Source organism: Amia ocellicauda, unplaced genomic scaffold (assembly GCF_036373705.1).
Source record: "Amia ocellicauda isolate fAmiCal2 unplaced genomic scaffold, fAmiCal2.hap1 HAP1_SCAFFOLD_29, whole genome shotgun sequence".
Lineage (NCBI taxonomy): Eukaryota > Metazoa > Chordata > Actinopteri > Amiiformes > Amiidae > Amia > Amia ocellicauda.
Window position 1 is genome coordinate 905935 of NW_027102854.1, and position 6218 is coordinate 912152.

Below are 6218 nucleotides of genomic sequence, written 5' to 3' on the forward strand. Positions count from 1 at the left end.
CGGGTATTGACGGAACTGCCAGCAAAAAAAAAAAAAAAAAATAGAGGGAAAAATACCAGTGCAGCAAAGGACGATGAAAGTAGCCGGGTACGTGTACAATTTCTCAATTATATCTCCTCCAGACAGATAGAGAGTATTAAGACCTACGATGAAGTTTCCCAGGAGACGTAAAAAGTTTGCAGCACCTCGTATTTCCAGAAGGTAACCCATAAAAGTACTGACCAGGCCCTGCCCCGTTTAAATTCCGAGATCTGACGAGATCGGGCGCGTTCAGGACGGTGTGGCCGCAAGCCGAGACGCCTGGCTGCATGATGTCTCTTAAAGGCTGGCGGGTATTGACGGAATTTCCAGAAAAAAAAAAAAAAAAAAATAGAAAAATGGAGGGAAAAATATCAGTGCAGGAAAGGGTGTTGAAAGTAGCCGGGTACGTGTACAATTCTTCAATTATATCTCCTGGAGACAGAAAGAGAGTATTAAGAGCTACGATGAAGTTACCCAGGAGACGTAAAAAGCTTGCAGCACCTGGTATTTCTAGGAGGTCTCCCATCCAAGTACTGACCAGGCCCTGCCCCGTTTAGCTTCCGAGATCTGACGAGATCTTGCGTCTTCAGGACGGTGTGGCCTCAAGCCAAGAGGCCTGGCTGCATGATGTCTCTTAAAGACTGGAGGGTATTGATGGAACTTCCAGCAAAAAACAAAAGAAAAAAGAAAAATGGAGGGAAATGTATCAGTGCAGCAAAGCGTGTTGAAGGTAGCCAGGTACGTGTACAATTCTTCAATTATATCTCCTCCAGACAGATAGAGAGTATTAAGAGCTACGATAAAGTTACCCAGGAGACGTAAAAGCTTGCAGCACCAGGTATTTCCAGGAGGTCTCACATTCAAGTACTGACCAGGTCCTGCCCCGTTTAGCTTCCGAGATCTGACGAGATCGGGCGCGTTCGGGACGGTGTGGCCGCAAGCCGAGATGTCTGGCTGCATGATGTCTCTTAAAGGCTGGCGGGTATTGACGGAACTTCCAGCAAAAAAAAAAAAAAAAAAAAATAGAAAAATGGAGGGAAAAATATCAGTGCAGGACAGGGTGTTGAAAGTAGCCGGGTACATGTACAATTCTTCAATTATATCTCCTCCAGACTGAATGAGAGTATTAAGAGCTACGCTGAAGTTACCCAGGAGATGTAAAAAGCTTGCAGCACCTGGTATTTCCAGGAGGTCACCCATCCAATTACTGACCAGGCCCTGCCCAGTTTTTCTTCCGAGATCTGACGAGATCTTGCGTCTTCAGGACGGTGTGGCCTCAAGCCAAGAGGCCTGGCTGCATGATGTCTCTTAAAGGCTGGCGGGTATCAACGGAACTGCCAGCAAAAAAAAAAAAGAAAAATGGATGGAAAAATATCAGTGCAGCAAAGGATGTTGACAGTAGCTGGGTACGTGTACAATACTTCAATTATATCTCCTCCAGACAGATAGAGAGTATTAAGAGCTATGATAAAGTTACCCAGGAGACGTAAAAGCTTGCAGCACCAGGTATTTCCAGGAGGTCTCACATTCATGTACTGACCAGGTCCTGCCCCGTTCAGCTTCCGAGATCTGACGAGATCGGGCGCGTTCAGGATGGTGTGGCCGCAAGCCGAGATGCCTGGCTGCATGATGTCTCTTAAAGGTTGGCGGGTATTGACGGAACTTCCAGCAAAAAAAAAAAAAAAAAAGAAAAATGGATGGAAAAATATCAGTGCAGCAAAGGGTGTTGACAGTAGCTGGGTACGTGTACAATACTTCAATTATATCTCCTCCAGACAGATAGAGAGTATTAAGAGCTACGATGAAGTTCCCCAGGAGACGTAAAAGCTTGCAGCACCAGGTATTTCCAGGAGGTCTCACATTTAAGTACTGACCAGGTCCTGCCCCGTTTAGCTTCCGAGATCTGACGAGATCGGGCGCGTTCAAGATGGTGTGGCCGCAAGCCGAGATGCCTGGCTGCATGATGTCTCTTAAAGGCTGGCGGGTATTGACGGAATTTCCAGCAAGAAAAAAAATAAATAAATAGAAAAATGGAGGGAAAAATATCAGTGCAGGAAAGGGTGTTGAAAGTAGCCGGGTACGTGTACAATTCTTCAATTATGTCTTCTCCAGACAGAAAGAGAGTATTAAGAGCTACGATGAAGTTCCCCAGGAGACGTTAAAAGCTGGCAGCACCTGGTATTTCCAGGAGATCTCCCATCCAAGTACTGACCAGGCCCTGCCCCGTTTAGTTTCCGAGATCTGACGAGATCGGGCGCGTTCAGGACGGTGTGGCCACAAGCCAAGAGGCCTGGCTGCATGATGTCTCTTAAAGACTGACGGGTATTGACGGAACTTCCAGCAAAAAAAAAAAAAAAAAAAAGAAAAATGGAGGGAAAAATATCAGTGCAGGAAAGGGTGTTGAAAGTAGCCGGGTACGTGTACAATTCTTCAATTATATCTCCTCCAGACAGAAAGAGAGTATTAAGAGCTACGATGAACTCACCTAAAGGATTATTAGGAACACCATTCTAATACTGTGTTTGACCCCCTTTCGCCTTCAGAACTGCTTTAATTCTACGTGGCATTGCTTCAACAAGGTGCTGAAAGCATTCTTTAGAAATGTTGGCCCATATTGATAGGATAGCATCTTGCAGTTGATGGAGATTTGTGGGATGCACATCCAGGGCACGAAGCTCCCGTTCCACCACATCCCAAAGATGCTCTATTGGGTTGAGATCTGGTGACTGTGGGGGCCAGTTTAGTACAGTGAACTCATTGTCATGTTCAAGAAACCAATTTGAAATGATTCGACCTTTGTGACATGGTGCATTATCCTGCTGGAAGTAGCCATCAGAGGATGGGTACATGGTGGTCAAAAAGGGATGGACATGGTCAGAAACAATGCTCAGGTAGGCCGTAGCATTTAAACGATGCCCAATTGGCACTAAGGGGCCTAAAGTGTGCCAAGAAGACATCCCCCACACCATTACACCACCACCACCAGCCTGCACAGTGGTAACAAGACATGATGGATCCATGTTCTCATTCTGTTTACGCCAAATTCTGACTCTACCATCTGAATGTCTCACCTCTTTTTCCTATTTGTAGTGGAGATGAGTGGTACCCGGTGGGGTCTTCTGCTGTTGTAGCCCATCCGCCTCAAGGTTGTACGTGTTGTGGCTTCACAAATGCTTTGCTGCATACCTTGTTTGTAACGAGTGGTTATTTCAGTCAAAGTTGCTCTTCTATCAGCTTGAATCAGTCGGCCCACTCTCCTCTGACCTCTAGCATCAACAAGGCATTTTCGCCCACAGGACTGCCGCATACTGGATGTTTTTCCCTTTTCACACCATTCTTTGTAAACCCTAGAAATGGTTGTGCGTGAAAATCCCAGTAACTGAGCAGATTGTGAAATACTCAGACCGGCCCGTCTGGCACCAACAACCATGCCACGCTCAAAATTGCTTAAATCACCTTTCATTCCCATTCAGACATTCAGTTTGGAGTTCAGGAGATTGTCTTGACCAGGACCACACCCCTAAATGCATTGAAGCAACTGCCATGTGATTGGTTGATTAGATAATTGCATTAATGAGAAATTGAACAGGTGTTCCTAATAATCCTTTAGGTGAGTGTATATGTATGTATGTGTATGTATGTCCAATTGCTTTGACAATACAAATGAAATGAATTGAGAGAGAGAGAGAGAGAGAGAGAGAGAGAGAGAGAGGAATATGAGCTCCTAAAAAACATTTGTTTTTATACATAAGCGGATTTAATTTGTGATTTACAAATGAATATATAGCACTATAAACATACACAGAAGACATGGAATAGAAATTCAGAAGAAAAAGTATTCAAAAAATAATAATTTTAAGAGAAACACAAAAAGAAGAAAGCAGAGAGACAGTTCAGGAAGAAAAGTCAGAAAAGAAAAGCTGAAGACAAGAATTGGAGGTAAGAGACAAATAATTAAACAAAAAAATATGTATTAATAAAATAAATAAGCATTCTCAGTAGTTGACTCAGCCAATGAAAATGCAGAGCTCCGATTTGAATAGAGTGACAGTAGGAGAGAGCCCAACTGCCACTGAGACTGATACAAATCTATCGAACAGCAGTCTGACTGCAGAGCTGCCTTTTGAAATCCGATACCCTGAAGACATTCGCTCTGCACAGGCTAAGAAAGACTACAAACAAGCTGTGATGAGAGCATCTCCTGAGACCCTCATCCTAGACTACACCGGTAAAGGAGAAAACAGGGTCAAGAACAATCTACTGTTCTACACCGCCTTTCACAAAACCCTGTGCCAGACATACCCCAATAACAACAAGAGGGGCATTAGCAGAGGCAGGCAGATCTCAGTGCTGGTAGAGAAAGACACAGACAGTGTGATGCTCACTTTTAATGTATACCACAACGGGACCATCATGGTGCAGGGCAGCGAGAGCAGCCTGGACCAATTAGCTCTCGGCTTCCACACCTCAAAGCAGCAGACTGAGGTAGAGAAACAAGAGCCAGAGCCGGCCACCCTGCAGTCTGCCCCCAGCCACACGGAGCCAGACAGTGCCCCATCTCCCACAGACTGCCCCCCTGTCTCCCCAAAACTCTCCAGCAACATTAAAACACTAAAGGAATGCCTATCAGTGCTGGAGCTGGAGTTTGCGGAGTTCAGGGAGCAGACCTTGAGCACCCTGGCCCAGACCTCCTTGTGCGATCAGCTCCGGGATGAGATGCACAGACTAAAGATGCAGCACAAGGCTGAGATCCATGAGCTGAGAGCAGCAGTGAGAGACCTGGAGGAGCAGAGCCAAACCCTGAGGACGGAGCTGCGCAGAGCGAGGGAGGAGCTGACCAGGACACCCCAGCACAGCCAGCTAAGGAGCCTGCAGAGCCAGCTGGAGGAGCTAAGAGAGGAGCTACACATCACTGGAGCACAGAGACTGCACTGCACTGACCCCACAACACCTCCAACCCCTGACGCACCCACTGATCCACCCACACTCCCCACCACTCCTGACACACCCACTATCACCAGACCTGCCACTAATACACAACCCCCTGAAACGCCACTCCCCCAAAACACACCCGCTGCCCCCACCACTCCCGACGCAAACCCGGAGTGGCAGGTCAACGCAGAGGTGGTCATTCTGAGCGAATCCAATGGGAAGTTCCTGGTTGAGAGGCGCCTCTTCCCTGGGCGAAAAGTGAAAAAGCTTTGGTGCTCCACAGCACAGAGAGCCCTGGAGCTGCTCTCCAAGAGGAGGCTTTGCCAAGTCAAACACATCCTCATCCTAACGACCTGAGTGCCCGCAGGGGCGATGTGGCCTCAGCCCTGAGACAGGTAGCAACGAAAGCCACAGAGGAATTCCCAACTGCCAAAATTTCCATCTCCACACTGCTGCCCCGCACAGACGTGCCCCTGCACATCATCCAGGCCATCAACGCAGAAGTGTCCCGAAGATGTGCCCTCCTCCCCAACGTCCACCTGGCACACCACTGAGACATCCAGCCACATCACCTGTATGACCACGTCCACCTCAACAAGACGGGTGTGAGGATCATCTCAAAGGTCCTCAAGGACACAACCCTGGGCCGAAACCCCACACACCCCCACCTCGAGACCAGGAGCAAACCCCCCAGCCCCCGGCCACATCCCCAGCCACCGGCTCCACCCCAGCCCCAGCCCCTGAGACCCCGCGGCCCCATTCCCCACCCCCCCATCCCCAGAGGGCCCGTCCAGCACAGCAGAGCGGACAGCCGGGGACCAGCACAGCCACACAGCCACGCAGCAGCGGCTTCCAGAGCCTGGAGGCCCGATGCTGCCCAGCTGGCCCAGATAAGGCAACTCCTCAGTGTCATCTGTATCACACTGCTGAGTTAACTGAGCCTCAACACACATATATATGGTTGTGGAGATGGAGAGTAAGAAAAAATGTGATTTAATTATTCTGATATTTTGATGCAAAGATAAAATCTTTGAGTGATTATTATGTATATCCATATATAATTATTAATAGTAATATAATATCAGTTGTAGACCACAAATTAAACTTTCTTATGTAGAAGAGACAAGTATAATAAAATATATTAACATGTCCTTTAAAATAAGCAGTTGGAATATGCAGGGTTTACGCTCCTCAACTTTTGGAATGAAGAGCACAGGCCCTGAACTGATCAACACTGTAAATAGTTCAGATGTTTTCATTCTTGT

The 6218-nt window shown here is 47.3% G+C and overlaps 1 non-coding gene and 6 pseudogenes across 1 annotated transcript; all 7 read right to left on the bottom strand.

Annotated features, from left to right (window-relative positions):
* Positions 1 to 173: 173 nt before the first annotated feature.
* LOC136727788 (uncharacterized) lies at positions 174 to 292 on the bottom strand (annotated as a pseudogene).
* A 218-nt stretch (positions 293 to 510) lies between these two features.
* LOC136727810 (uncharacterized) lies at positions 511 to 629 on the bottom strand (annotated as a pseudogene).
* Positions 630 to 844: 215 nt separating this feature from the next.
* On the bottom strand, positions 845 to 963 carry LOC136728388 (5S ribosomal RNA). The gene has a single exon (XR_010808738.1). It is a non-coding gene; the product is annotated as a 5S ribosomal RNA (ribosomal RNA).
* A 221-nt stretch (positions 964 to 1184) lies between these two features.
* On the bottom strand, positions 1185 to 1303 carry LOC136727939 (uncharacterized; annotated as a pseudogene).
* Positions 1304 to 1512: 209 nt separating this feature from the next.
* On the bottom strand, positions 1513 to 1631 carry LOC136727821 (uncharacterized; annotated as a pseudogene).
* Positions 1632 to 1846: 215 nt separating this feature from the next.
* Positions 1847 to 1965, bottom strand: LOC136728581 (uncharacterized; annotated as a pseudogene).
* Positions 1966 to 2184: 219 nt separating this feature from the next.
* On the bottom strand, positions 2185 to 2303 carry LOC136728553 (uncharacterized; annotated as a pseudogene).
* Positions 2304 to 6218: the final 3915 nt, after the last annotated feature.